The sequence below is a fragment of the Ammospiza caudacuta genome, chromosome 2 (assembly GCF_027887145.1).
Source record: "Ammospiza caudacuta isolate bAmmCau1 chromosome 2, bAmmCau1.pri, whole genome shotgun sequence".
Taxonomy (NCBI): Eukaryota; Metazoa; Chordata; class Aves; order Passeriformes; family Passerellidae; genus Ammospiza; species Ammospiza caudacuta.
The window spans coordinates 115,073,160-115,089,052 of NC_080594.1; positions in this window are offsets into that span (position 1 = coordinate 115,073,160).

The window sequence follows — 15,893 nt, forward strand, 5'->3', positions numbered from 1 at the left end:
GGCTGTCAGGTGGAATCATCACTGTTCTGTTTCTTGAAGACAGCATTGTTCAGCAGTGATTGCTAAAAAGAAAGAAATCGGGATAGCCTGCAGCTTTCCCAAAACTCCCAGCTGATGGAGCAGCCTGACCTCTACGCCCCTCTTGGAAAATGAGGTTTTCAGCAAGACTTGTGTGCTTTGGAATGTCTTTTCTTGATGGTCCTGGCGCTGGAAAGAAGCTAGAGAAAGAGATGGGGGTGAACTCAGGAGAATGTCAGAGATTTCAAATAGACTTGGAGATTACTGTGATCACACCAAAAGCTGTTCTTGTTAGGACAAAGACTTGGAAGTTCTGTAAACTGGTGGCTACCCATCCTGACCTGGGTGCTGGGGACTGTGCTAGGATATCCGGCAGGATGCTCAGGGCCAGGGAAGCACAGCTTGAAGGAGCAAGTGGCACTCTGGCTGCAGGCAGCTCACGTTGCTGTGGTGGCACCGGGCCTGGGTCCTCTCCATCCCCAGCTGTTGTGTTTTCAGTGACACAGGAGACTCTCCTGGGCCATATCTCACCATAGGAGCAGACTGAAGCTTTGAAGACTTCTTATCCCCCCAGCTGGACTGCTCACACCAAGTGGCCAAGCCATTTCCCAGCACATTTTTAATGGAAGAAAAGGTGCACTGTAGCCATCCTTTATTATCCCCTCTGGCCTTTAACCTGATGGGACTAAAGGATGTGAGAGACACAGGGGTGTGCCTTGGGCTCTGTGATTACCCCTCACTCTCTGAAGGGGCTGCTGGGTGATCCTAACAGTGCAAGGCAGCTATTTAAAGCATAGAGACTCCTTATTTGTGGCACTTGGGAGATCCAGGGTCTCTCCTTGGCTCCACATTCTCGTGGGAGGTTGCTTCACCTTCTGGCGCACAAAATGGAGATGGTGAGGTTTGGGGCTTGTCTAGAGGGTACAGCACTGACAGAGGGGGATAAGGAGCCCTGTTGAGAAGAAAGGAGGATACCATGAACCCTGCAGAATCTGCAAAGCAGAGGGGCTGGGCAGTGCTAACACACCAGCAAGTGCATTCAGTACAACTCTGCATTGAGCCATCATCACATTTGGCCTAACATTCCAAGGTAAAGCTCTTTGAGACATGTTGGTGGAAAGAGACAGAACCAGAGCTAAACAAATATTAGCTGTGTCCCACTTCCAGAAGTTCATCCCTGGTCTTTTCTATTGCTGGTACATTGTTCCTCTCCCCTCGGCAGGAATCAGCCCTGCCCACAGTTTCCTGCCAGTAGCTCTGCAAATTTGGCCATGCCCACATTGCTCCCTGCCCAGCTCTTCCCTGGATGGTACCAAAATTACACACCAGCAATCTGTCTTTATCTTCATTACGTAATGCATAAACCACGTATCCTTCACTTCCTTTACTAATTCAGTTGTCTCCCTTCTGTCTCCTGTCCTCTGCTGTGATTTTAAGAGCAGACACACCAAGGCTTCCATCTCCTGCTGCCCCAGCCTCTGCTGCCCCACGGAAAGGAGAGGGATTCAGCCTCTGGGGGTGGTAATTGAACTTTTCTCAGTGCAAACCCCAGGGTCTGGCACAAAACCCAACGCATGGGCAGTGGGCTTTCTGTGCTATTTATGATGCCTCAATGTCTGTGTTGTTCTTGCACTTTTGTGTAGTTCCGGCACATGTAAAGCAATGGTTATGTCTCCCTAGGAAGTGTGCTTTTGTACAATGTATCACACCTGCATTACCTTGAAGTGTTATAAAAGCAACTTTTTATTCAAAGAATGGGAGCAGGTGCATCATGACCACCTCAAGTTTGCTGCTGGCATTTGCATTTACCCCCAGGAAATGCTTGAGCTCCCTCCTTCCCTCAAACATTTCTGCTCAGGCTGGGCAGTCCCTGAGCACAGATGATGTGTGTAGGAAACATTAATTCATGCTCTCAGCACTGAAAAACCAAAGCTTAAAAATGAGTAGATGTGTATCTGAACTAACCAGAGAGACAGGTGAGAAACCACAGCTGGGTGAGTGCTGTGAGAGGAGCTGCACTCCTGAAAGTTGTGACAGTGTTCACAGGGGTCCGAGGATGAGGGAAGAGATGATGATCTGACTCCATGTTTCAGAAGGCTTGATTTATTATTTCATTATATATATTATATTAAAACTATACTAAAAGAATAGAAGAAAGGATTTCATCAGAAGGTTAGCTAAGAATAGAAAAAGAAGGAATGATAACAAAGGTTTGTGGCTCGGACTCTCTGTCCGAGCCAGCTGGCTGTGATTGGCCATTAATTAGAAACAACCACTTAAGACCAATCACAGATGCACCTGTTGCATTCCACAGCAGCAGATAATCATTGTTTGCATTTTGTTCCTGAGGCTTCTCAGATTCTCAGGAGGAAAAATCCTAAGGAAAGGATTTTTCATAAAAGATGTCTGTGACATGAAAGTGGCCTCTCTTTTACTGAGGTCGTTCAGCAGGTAATGTCAAACCGGTATTTGCTTTCCTTTGTATTTGTTTTCCTTTCCTTCTGGTGACACAGTACAGAATTGTTGTGGTCAGGTGGAGAGCAGCCAGGTCTGCAGGAGCCTTGCAGATCTTTCTCCTTGTGCCAGGATGTGGGATTTTCAGGGCACGGATCACTGTGGTGTCTGCTGGACCAAGGGCTGGCCCTAACAACCCCATGGAACCTTCACAAAACTTTTAACAAGAGAGACTCCTATGCAACACAATTCACCATGTGAGAACATGGCCCTAATAGAAAAGCCTCATTAGTGTTCTAAAAGTTATAATTTCTAACAATTTCTAAAAATTTCTAAAAAGGATCAATATGAATATACTGCCCTATCGAGGTCAGACCAGTTGCAGAAAAGCTTTTGGAGTGGTTTCTACCAACAGAGGTAAAAGTGTTTTATTTAGCCTCTGATCCCTCCTTTCCCCACATGGAGAGTGGAAACACCTGGAAGTACAGCCCCACTTCTGATCACAACCATGTGGGCACTGGAGCTCCTCCAGTCCCTGCAGGTTTGGGTGGGTATGGCTGTGATCTCCAGCTGCTCACCGAGGTGGGAGAGGACCTGCTCTCCCTTGCTGCTGGCTTTGGAGGAAATCAGAACACAGGCTGGTTTTTCCCATGTATTCATGGGATGAAATACACCTTTTACCTAACCCACCTCCTGGTCTCCACCCAATCCATGAATGCAATCCAGCTGTTCCTCACTGCCTCTTTCTACCCCAAGCTATTGCCCACCTTCCCTGGTCAGTGCCAGCTGCCCCCAGGGGTGAACCCATGTCAGCAGAGCCTTGCAGCCTCCCTCTCCCCATCTCATTGTGCACTGTCATTTCCATTGGGACACTGGAAATGACTTTGCAGATCAGGAGACCTTTTAAATTAGTTAAAATTAATTAAATAGTTTGGGATAATCACCAATAAGTGTTTCAGAACGTCCCAGATGAAGCTGCAGAGGAGCAGAAGGTGCAGTGCTGCTGCTCCTCAGCTGGCATTGCCACCAGGGTCTTTGCTGTTATTGACCTGCCCTTGTTCATGGGGATTTTGCTGCTTGGCCAACTTAAACCAGCAGATTTTGGGTGTCACATCATCTCATCTTCCTCTCCAGCTCGGGTTTGCAAAAGAGCCTGCTCAGCAAAGACGGATTGCTGCGTGGGTTGCAGGAGGGCTGCATCTCTGCCACGGACAGAAAGGAAACAACAGACAGGAAAAATCAAAGTTTTGCTGGAAGAGGAGAGGCTCTTGCTCTTCCTGAGGCCCTCAGTAATCCCTGCCTGGGTCATGCTGCCTGCAGGGCCTGGATGAGACCTTGGCTGTCACACAGAGCAGCTTCGCAGGACAGGGTGGAAAGCAGCTCAGGGTGTGGTGCAACCACGACTATTATTAATAGCATTTTTCATTAATCACATCCAAGATAATCATTAAACTATTGCCAAATAGTCAGTACAGACTTGGTATCAAACTGCTTATCACTTCAATCCCAGTTCAGGCTGGATGTGTGGATTAATAGCCGGAGCAGCTTGACACATTTGCAATTCTTTCAAAGTGAAAAATGTGACTCTGAATGCCACAAAAGTCCCAGCACTTGGGAGGATGCGATCACTTCCTTCTTCTCTGTTTTCCTCCCAATTGCATGATTATGAAAGAAACATCTGTTTTGAAGCGATCTGCAACAGAAAATTTTTGTTCCAGTAGGATTTTTAATGGGCAGCTTCTGTTACAGAGTCTTGTTCTCCCCAGCCCTGTTTCTTTCCCTTTTTCTTTCGCTGAAAGATGAAAGAGAAAGGAAGAGGAGGAGAAAAAACTCAAGCAAACAAACCCCACTGCCCAGACTACAAATACAGACAGAAAAAGGGGCCACTGAGGTGTGGATGGTGTGAAACTCCACAGCTGAGCTGGCAGAGAATGTTTGCACTTCAGTTCTCTTTGAGAACATTTGATGTTGTGTATGTATGGATTTTTCTACATTTTGAACATATGAATGAATGTATTTTTCTACATTTTGAATGCAGGAATTTTTCTACATTTTGAATACTAAAAGAGTGATACAAATTTGACCTTTTTTTATTTCCTCACCAGGGAATAATTCCTATTGTGTGATAATCTTAGATGCAATTAATCTGAAGCAACAATAATCGAGTATATTAATTATATATAAAAATAGGTATTGTTCTGTATCTGTGGTATTTTTGGATTCTCCCCAACTCTGTTCTTCTGCTGCAGAAGAGGAAACCTGTTGTTCTTTGGGAAGTCTTTGCATTCTGGTAGGCAGCTGGAAGAAAAAGCAAGTGAGAAGAAAAGCCTCAGGCACTGCAGCCAACACATAAAACCAGTTCTACTTTGTGAGAGGCTGAAATGTCAGTACAGAAGGCCACTGAATGCTATCAGCTGCTCTGCTGTTTGCAGCATTTATGGGAGACCATGCCAAGCAGCAAAAACTGTGGAAGAGGATCCTGGATTTTGGTGCATCATTATCTACAGACTGAAAATGAGATGCAGGAATCTCGAGCCTGAGAGAAAACGACAGTGAAAAGGAAATTGGCTGCACAGCAGAACACAGGGGTGTGCTGGTCACTCCCTGCATGAAGCAGGAGGGAAGGAGGCCAGGATGAGCTGCTTGGGAAGGGAGCAAAGCTCCTCCTCAAGGAGCAGCTGCCCTTGGTGGTGGCTTTGCATGGGCTCCTTGACCACTGGTGCCACCAAGCAGCTCCTTGGGTCCAATCCAAATCCACATGCAACCAGCACCCGCCTCCTGATTGTTTTTGGTGATGCTGCAACAAAGAAACGAAGCATCACTTTGAGAGGAGTGGCAGATTTGTCTTTACAAACAAGCTGTGGGTCTGCTGGTAGATGAAACCAGCACTGGGAGATAAAAGAAACAATGGGAAGGATTCCACTGATTGATGAATGGAAAAAGATCTTTGTTTTTACAAATAAACTTTAGGTTTGTTGATAAGTGAAATTAGACATTGAAAGGGGAAAGAAACAATGGGGAATAAAACCCCCTAAATTCCATAAGAATTAAAAATTAAAAGGGAGGGTTATACATTAGAGGGCAATCTCTGGTATCAGGCATTCTGGGCAGTCTGTGCCTCTCAAGTACCTCAGCCAATGGGGAAAGAGAGAAGGGAAATGCAGCCAGGAAATTGGGATAAAAAGGAGTCTGCATCCTCCAAAACTTTGAGAGACCCCAGGGGAATGCCCCATGGCCTCTCCCTTTATTTGAATAAAGTAAAAGGACTCCTCTGTCTCCTTTTTGGACATAAACCTCTGGTGTTTGTGGATTAAATTTCCTAACAACTTCCTAGGCCAAATAAATAAATAAATTTTAAAAAAATCTCTTCCTATAGAAAACCAGAAATATTTTCAGGTCATACAGTTTTTCATAGGGGAAAGACCTACCCACAATATTTTTCTTGGATATGTGCTATTTGTTCAGCATCCCAGCAGTTAAAAGGGTTTAAAAATAATGCAGACTTTCTGGTGTCATTCAGATTTTTGGTCATCTTCCTCTGTGAGGCAGAAGCAGGACAAAACATGATCATCTAAAATAAAAATGGCATGGCAGGGAGACCCTTTTGGAATAGGTTGGCTAATGAACCAGAGCTGTTAAAAAACTCACCTGCTTTCCAAGACCAAAGTGAAACACTTCTGAAATATGGGTATGAAAAGATTCTTTCTGAATTAGTTACTTGGTAAATGAAATTTTTTTTTTATATGCTCTGAAAGAATAAAACATGACAGATATTTGATCCAGTGGCAGACTGCTAAGATATAAATTTGTCAAACCACAACTTTCTTTCTAGATACCCATTGTTTGTTTGACCCAATTTGTTTTCTGTCCATCAGACTGGAATCTCTTTTTTAATCAGCTGTATCATTCCAGCTGTCTGGAATACTTCTGGAAATACTTCTCTGTGGAAGGAGAAGTATTTTGGGAGAAGTGGAGCATGCTCTGAGTAACCTTGGGAGTGGTTTTAATCAATACTCAGAGCTAGGATGGAGAATTTCAGTATGAATTTTAACAGTACAAGTGCACTTTAGGCAGTGACCTTTGCTTTTCCCACATTCCAAAGGGAATATGTGCCCTATAGTCTTGAATGTTTTTGTAGGAGTGCAGCTGACATTTGCAGGTGACAATTTTCCATATTCATAAACAATTTTTGATATCCAGGCATTGATTCCTGTTCAGGGATCAGGGCTGGTACAGACCAGGTTCTGCTGTGTCCAGTGAAAATATGAAGAGGTTCCTTAAAACTGGCAAGTGTATTAATTAGAAGAAAAAATGAATCAAGACATGAAAAGTATTGATTTTCTTTGTATTTTTTTCCATCTCTCTTAAAATCTTGGCTTCAATTCTTTTCTGGCTATAAATGTGGTGTTTTAATATGTTGGTAACTAGATGTGTGACCTAGGCCACCTCCATTCTCTTTAGCCATTTTCTCCCACCAGCCTCCTCCTTGCATTTTAGAAGAAATAACAATCAGTTGCAGGAAACTCCTCAAAAGCCCCCAGGTCTAAGCAGATTTACTATCTGTAAAACTTTCTCTATGCAAGCATGGGTCCAGCAGTGTGAAACAGCAGAGCATGGCCATAAATTGTTTTTTTTTTTGGCTTTTGGAGGACTCAGATAGATGATTCAATGCTTTATTACATTGGGCTTTGCATGTCTGGATCCAGATTTTTAGGACAGGCACCAAAATCCCTGCAAACGAAGCAGGGTAAGCAAATCAATTCCTTAAAGATGAGTTAATCTTAGATGGGGTTCAGCCATGAACTCAAAGAAAACCTGCGTATCTCATGCTCCATGGTCAACCCCAGCCTGCCCAAACTCTGTAACACAGCCCAAAATGCTCAGGCTCCACAATAAATTTTGTGTGCTACCCAGCACCTCTGAAAGCCTGTAGCATGTGCTTTATGTGCTCCAGCACACTGCCACACCAGAAGGGGGAAAAAAATAAAGAAAAAAGAAAAATGTATGCCAAAATCTGAGTTCCAATGGGTTTTAGCCATAAAGAAGACCATACATGTCTTCAGAGAAGAAACAGTCTAGAAAACTAGAAAACATAGAAAGCCGTAGGCAAGAAGTCCCTTTTCTTTTCATCAAACTGCTTCCCTCCATTGCCACTTTATTTCTTCTGCCTTTAACCTCCCTGGGGGACAATCATGCACGTCAGCCTCCCTCACATCATACACTTCTTTTTCTTTAGCATCCTCAAAGCAAATTGGAGATTACTTTGCAGATTGGTGTTGGGAATGAAGTGCTCACACATGCTGCCATGCAAACACCTGCACAGGCTCCTGTGGCATCTGCGCTGCACCTCCTTGCATTTCCACTGACTTTGTGGCTGCATTTCTGGCAACAAATTAATCTAGAAGTGGAAAATCAAGAAAGGGTTAATTAAAAATAAAAAAACCAAAACAACAAACTTTGTCTTGTTTGCAGTGATTTTGCATCAGTTTCCATGGAAATGGAAGTAGAACAAGCCAAGAGCAGTGGTGTAGCCAACTTCAGCTGCTGGCTTCTAGTTCTTGCTCCTGTTTCCATGGAAATAGATGCCAAATCAGCAAAAAATAAGGTAACTTGTTTTAAGATAGTAGAGTTTTAAAGGCTTGTCCTTATTTAACCTCAGTCAGGAAGATAGCTGGTGAGGGGAGGCAGCCAGCAGCTCAGTGAAAACTTTCAGAGGCTCTTTCAGCAGCTGACTGCTTGTTGAACTCTGCAGAGAGTGAATTCACAGGGCAGCCACCCATCTCCAGAAACATTCTGCAACTTTCCTGCCCTTTGTAAATAGCATTTTCCTCTTGGCATGGAGAGCCACAGCAGCCTGTGATGGCCCAAGCCAACACCTCTTTGCAAGGCACCCTGCAAGTGCCTCCCTGGGCTGCCTTTGCCTCCCGGAGCTCAGAAATGGATGTGCTTTTCCCAGCTGCAATGTGCAAACGATTCCCATTCCAAGTTCTGTTTCTACCTATGGAGAGAGAAGCAAAGGAGCGTTAGCTGGGGGAATTCCTGGCTGTGTTTTACAACAAACACCCAACTTTCTTCTTTTCCTGATCCACGAGGGCAAAATTTCACTGAGATTAAAGAAGTTGGCCACAACCTTGCTTATAGCAAAATGTGGATGGGAAAGCAGAACTGAATCCAAGCAGAAAAAATACCCAAAAACCTGCTGTAATTTCAAGAACTGAAATTTCATCCAAAGCTCATTTCATTAAAATAAACTTTAATAGAAAGCTATTTCAAGGTTGGCTTTTGATCCTTAGCTCCTGCTGTGATGGGAAGAGAATTTCTTCATGGGAAGTTGCGTGAAGACAGAGATGAGAATCCCATCCTAGGCCCCATTGTTCTTTGAATTGCTCTTGAATTGTGATTGTTGCCAGCCTTCCTCCACCTCTCTCTACCCCCACAACCCCTTTGCTTATTGGGCATCTCTTTATGAGCTGCAGAGACACCCTTAGACAAGGGATCACATCACAGGCCACTCGTGGCCCCTTTTTTGGTAGCAGAATATATCTGGAAGCCATAAGTGTGGGTATATGTTTAAAAAAAAATTCTTGGCTGGCATTTGTGGTGAAGTAAATGCAATTCTAATGAGGCATTCCTTCATTTGCAGCATTACATTTTTGCTTTTAGGGACATAAAATCTGCTCTTGCAAGGGCACGTGCTTTGCTTCACACACAAAGAATATTCCCTTGGGCTGCTGGGTGAGTAAATAAATGAAAAGTGCAGGCCAAACTAATTTTAAAGAAGTGAATCAGGTCTAGACTGGGGCCTCACTGTCATTAATTTTAGGTATTACAAGGAATGTGCTCATTTTCTGACTAGTTTCTGTGGATCTTCTTTGAAGAAAACCCAAGAAACATCCAGCCCTTCAAGAAATTGCCAAAGAAAGATAGACTTCTTTTGCATAACGAACACTTAAACACATGGGAGGTTTTTTTCTTTTCCATTTTGACAGGACACATTGTCTTAAAAGTCGTGAAACTTTCTCCAGTTGCTCTATCAGACATTTATTGCTGCAGTTGCTGCTGTGATGTGATCTCTTTGTGGCTGTTTTTGAGATGTTGAGATCTTGTTTGAGGAGGACAACCCAGGGCTGTGTTACTTATGATCCTCCAGGACACTTCACTAACATTTACCCTGGAAAAGCTTTGGCTTTTTCTGTAATGGCAAAAAAAAAAAAAAAAAAAAAAAAAAAAATCAGGGAAGCAATGGAAAGTAAGCTCACACATTTCAAGGGTGGATGTGGGAGGTGGAGCTGAGACCACCACTGTTCCCCAGGTGTTTGTAATTCAGCTTTCAGTGTACTTTTTGGACTCTCCATTACACAACAGTTCATCATCCCCTTCCAGGAGGCTTCCAGGCCTCCAGGTCAGTAACCTGCACAAACGTCATCCCCTCCAGCTCTCCGTGGTTAAATCATCACTCCAGGAGGAAAAACAGGAGCTATCTGCCAGCTCTTCTGCAAGCAGCTCAAAGCACCATGGCACAGCTCAAAGGATCATGAGAATGAACTAGAGAACAACAGGCTGTGGAGCCAAAACTGAGATCAAGCAAAAAAAAAAAAAAAAAAAGAGAGAGAGAATAAGGTCTGACATGAGGTGTGTGCAGCAAAAAAATTACACACATGCGCTTTTCTGTGAGTTTCAGAATGCTGGCAGATCCCTGGAGTGTGCTGACAGCTCTGTCCTGGAAATCCAGCTCTTCCAGCCCTCCCAGTCCTGCCCTGGTGTCCCCAGGAGGCTGTGGCAGGTGGGCACAGAACAAGGTGTGGCAGGAGGGGTGGAGGGTTCCAAGCAAGCACAGGCTGTGCTCTGCTCTTTCTGTGGAGTGACTGCTCCCAGAGCACAGGCTGCTCCCACCAGGAGGGAAAATCTCATGGGGGAGTGGAGCAGCAGCCAGCAGGGGCAGGGAGGTGTCACCCTGGGGAACTCCTTCTATGGGCCCTGGTCAAAAATCACTGTACATGGTGCCTTGGTTGGGAAAGACAGGAGTCTGCTGAGGAAGGCAGGAGCCTTCCCTGACATGGAGAATGTAAACTCTCCTTACCCCTCTGAATTGCTATAAATTTTAAATTAAGGGGCTCTCAGGCAAAAATATGGGAGCAGGAAATAACAGTTCTTTAATAGGGAAGGAAATAAAAGGATAAAATAAATAATGCAGTACACTAGAACAACACTGACAGAGTCAGAACCCAACCTGACACCCTGTGGGTGTTGGTGGCAGTCCCATTGGAAATGTGGCTGCAGCCCTCCTGCAGTGTCAGGGGTGGCTCTGTTGGAGCAGAGATCCTGTAGAGAAGGATGTATTCTTCCTCTGAAGATCCAGTGGAGAAGAGACAGCTGCTGTTCCTCTGGGGAATCCAGTGAAGAAGCTGTGTTGGTATTCCAGAATCTCCAGATTATATCTGGGTAGGAATGCTTGGCTCCTCCCTCTGGGCTCACATCTCCCAATGGGATGCTGTAGTTCTTATCAGCCCTGCAGTGACATTCAATGGCTGTTATCAGCAGATGTCCCCTCCCGAGGGAGGTGTGAATGTGGTCACTCAGAGAGAGAGATAAAGCAAACTTCCCACTTGACAAAGGTAATCTGCCATACTGATGGTAATGGAAAACATCTTGCCTTGCAGTCTGGAACACGTGGAAACCTCCTCCCAGAGACACCTGGCAAAGCTGGGTGGGGATTGAATAACTTGTAAAACCACAATCACTCCATCCCTGCTGGTTCCCTGTGCTGGGCAGGGGGTGATGGACAGACAGATTGCTGCAACCTCCTGGGGCTGACACCACAGGGTGCTCCTGTACTGATCCCTGAGCTTGGCAGGACATCCTTTCTTCCTGGCTCTGGTCTCAGGTTATCATCCACCTCAACTCCAGCTCCATCTCCAGGATCCTCCTTGCTCTCCCAGCTTTTTGGGGAGGCCAGGGTGGGCAGGCATGACACCTTGAGCTGTGAGAGCCCCCTCTGCAGCTGAGACAGGCAGCTAGCAAAGAGCAAATGTGAGCAGTGAAGCAGCACAACTGCTCTGCTCGAGAGCTCAGTGTTGGCTGGGATGTGACCTTTGCCCAGCCATCTCAGGGACTCTCAATGCTTGGGAGTTTTCCCAGTGTCTGCAAAATTTCTTACGTTAGTTTAAAGTGTAATTTGTCCTTCAGTCACAGAGTCATGCAATGTTTTTTTTCTCCTCCTTCATCCATGACTAGATAAGGCTGCCTTGTGTATGGCTTGCATGATGTACCTGTACAGATTTCTTTATTTTATTTTATTGTTTGTACTAATGATTTTAATCATGGAGGTTTTTGCTTTGGAAATGGAAGGCCTGTAGCTTTCACAGCACAGATGGGAGATAAAAGCACTATAATCACAGAGTGCAATCAATGAGACTTTTTCCAGGAAGATGCTAAAGGCATTATTTGGCATTAACAAAGAAAGGGATAATTAGAAAATAGGCAGAGAAGCCTTTATTCCTGTAATTAATTTCAAAGTTGGAAGTTCCCTAGTGCTTTTCTGTTCAAAAGTGACAGCATATGAGCCATTGCAAAGGAGATGTGTGTTAATCATAAATCAGAAACAGGGAGGAAATTGAAACCTGTGTTTCCACTGACTTTAAAAAGAAAAAGCTGCTGCCTGGACTTAATGTGTATTCTGACTGTATGTGAAGGAAAAAACAATTATAAATAGTTATTGACACATTACATGAAAGGCAAGAGGAGGATGTAGCCAAACTTGGTTTCCTGGGAGACTGGGCAGTCCTTTCCAGAGTAAAAATAATGCTCAGGAGTCACTTTGATAGCTTGAGGCTGTGCCTATGTTTGCAGCTGCTTTTTTTCTGCACTAATTTTCTACAATTGCTCTCAGTCCCACTGAGGGCCGCAGTGATGAAGGAACTGTTCAGCAAACTTCCTCTGCCTCCCTTCATTTTACCACTGTCAAAACTGTTTCTGACTGAGAAATAAGAAATGAGTGGCTCTGCTTTTGGGAATGCCAGCAGCCACAGCCGTCTTGCTTACAGCCTTCTCCCATCTGTATCTTCAGCTTTAACAGGCAAACTGAACATCTTCCCCCGGGGTAAGATCAAAAATTAGCAAAGGAAAAAGGCATGCACAGCTTTCTGTGTGGTTTTTTCCCCTTCTGTCCCCTAGTCCGTGGCTGTTGTCCCCATGGTCACATCCACAGGTGAGACATGAATTGGTGCAGTGTCCAGCTGGTGAAGGCACCAGCCTTGCTACAAGGGTGAGGCTGGAGATCTCCAGCACTGATGGTTTTTACTCAGAAACACTGGATCCCCTCAAGACAGCTGATATTGCAAACAGAGCCACATGTTTAGTTTTATTATTATTATTTTTTTTTTTAAATATGGACAGCTTTACAATTAGTTTTTTATTTCAGTGTGGGTTGAACTCATATTGTTGGCTTTGTACCATGGCAGGCTTGGCTGATGACTGGTGTAGGTGAGCATAACACTCATGGTGCCTCCTCACACCATGAGGAATTCACAGCCTACACACACTTGCAAATTCCTATTTGTGTAATTTTGGGGTTGACTCCAGAACAATTGTTCAGTCAGCTGCACTGTAGCATATATGTATTTATATATACAATCATTCACATTGTAAAATTTTGCATGTGCACACACACACACTCGCACACACTCACACACACACACACACACACATGCACACATGCACACACTCTCTCTCTCTCTCTCTCTTTAATGATTTTCTCACTTATTTGCTCACAAGGCTGGTTAGATCACTTCACTTACATTCCTCTCCAGCTTTCTCTAGCTTTAGACCTGCAGGCAGGTGAACTTGGCATTTTACTTTACAACAGGATCAAAAAAATTGCATAAAGGTAAGAGGATTACATACAGGTTCTATATGGTTTTATTTTTTCAGAGTTCATTCAAGGACAATCCTCCTTTTAGGTCCCATTCCTAAAGTTTCTTTGCTTAAAGGAGAGAAATATGTACATAAGCTTATCACAGAGCTCTACCCAGCATTTCACAATGTGCAGTTGGCATTTGCTGGTGGCAGCACTGGTGGAGCTCTCTGTGTTTCCCAATGCATGGAGAGAGTGTTTGAAACAACAGTTTTCTTTTCTATTACTTGTTAATTTCCATATTCTCTTCTCATTGCATGAGCTCCAAGCTCTCAAGCAAGTGGTGCTATTTAAGTTCTCCTGGAAATACTTCTTACACATGCAGGAATAGAAAAAAATGATCTGCATGTCCCTGGCAGAAATATCTTCTGAAACCGCTAATGGTTTTCTTACCTCACAGCTATATCCAGGGAATGTTCCTGCATTTACCACTCAAAATCACTGCAGAGATGGCTTAACTCAAGGCAGACAAGCTGTTCTTCTCCTTCCAATGAAATTATTTTCTCCTGATGTGTGTCCTTCAGTCTCATTTTTGAACATAACCTGGGAAAATCACCCCAATCACTGTCAGTAGTTAGTCTTTAGCCAGTGGTTGTAAAGCAAATCTTTTTCTTTTATCCATTTATCTTTTCAGAGAAAAAAGTTTATTAACTTTGATAGAAGAAACTTTAAAGTTTTAATTGTATGAATCATTTTAGAAGGTAGCTCTAATTACTTTTGATTTATAATTAAAAATCAAGTTTGCAGAAAGGCATGCATATGAATGTCAAATATCTAAAATATCTTAAGAAGGTACGGAATAAGACAAAGGAAAAAAGCTCCAAAATTACAATTTTCCAGAACATTTAGATTTCATACTAACACAGGCAAAGTACTTGCTTAGAATACAACTTAAAGATGTGACAGGACACAATGTCATCCTTTACAGTCCAGGTAAGATATGTTATGATGCACTGCAATGACTGCAAAACAAAAAACTTTGAAGACAACTTAGTAATACCTTGACTAATGCAAATTTTATGAAACATTCAAAAGGATATTAACATGTTCTCAAATTTCATCCCTCATTGGCAAATGTAAATGTAACATTTGGCTAAATAATTGTCAAAATTTCCACATTCAAAACCTTTCAGTAGCTGATTAGACTGCAGAATTAACTTTTGTGTAAATCTTCCTGAACCTTTTGATTAGCTTCCCAATTGTCACTGGGAATTTATAATAAAAATTACAGCAGCAGGCTTAAAATTATTTGAACATGCCTAGAGCTAAGAGCCAGCTAAATTGAAATCTTTTTAGTTATTGGAGTATTCCTGCTCTTCGCTCCTCTAGAAGACAGAGCCACATTTTAGCTTGTCCTAGAAAGGAGTCCACCTTGACTGCAGGCAATTCCAGCCTGTGAAGAGACCCAAAATAGACACCTGGCTCATTCCCAAGCCATAGTTTCCAAGTGAACCAGCTCCCAGCTCAGTCTCTCAGCGATCTCTCACTCACACAGAGACAGACTCTGCCACACCATTCATGCTCAGCAGCGTGTTAGTCCTCAATTAATAACGCAGGCTACACCCAGAATCAGGCGTTTATCCCTTGTGAATAGGTTTAACACAACCTAGATCTCCAAAATGGCCTCTCTTTGTGGAGACAGACCTCATTTGCTGTAACGCCTCGACTGTGGCTGTCCTATATAGGCTCTGTTGGGCTATTAAAAATCCTCTCTTTCCACCCAAGTCACCCCAGCGCTGCCCTGGCCAGCAGCACCAGGAGATCTGTGTGGGATTCACAGCCTATGGGCTGTCCCAAGGTGCTCCCACCCCATCCACATCATCTGACACATCTTCACTGACTCGGCAAGGTGTTTTGGACTTCTGAGCAAGAAAAAAAAAAATTAAATTCATGGTTTTCTTAGCTGTGAAAGGGAAATTAGTTCCTTACCCACTCCTCCTTCCAGGCCGGGATATGACTCAGATCCTGGTAGTTTAAGGATGATCAGAGCCGATGCTGGATTTCTTTTGTGAGATGTGTCGTAGCTGTACTAAATGCTGGGGATAAAATTACCTTCTGCTGCAGGACTTCTTCCTGTAGCTGGAGGTAGATTGCTTTTCATCTGGACTTCAGTCGAATTCACAGTTTTATGACTTCCCATCGAGTGCAATCTAAAATTCATGTAAAAATACCAAAAGGAGCATACTCGTGCAACTTCGACAGTGCTGATAACTGGGGGATTGTCACCATGATATTTTATGAAAAATCCCTTCACCAGGATTTTTCTCCTGAGAAGCTGAGAAGCCTCAGAAAAGAAATGTAAACAAAAATTATCTGATAGCTTGGAATGTGGTTTGGAGGTTGCTTACCCACAGGTGCATCTTTGATTGGTTCCATGTGAATTGTTTTTACTTAATGGCCAATCCCAGTCCAGCTGTGTTGGTCAGTCATGAGTTTTTATTATTCATTCTTGTCTAGTTTTCTGATGTCTCCTTTCTCTTTCTTTAGTACAGTTTTAATATAATATAAT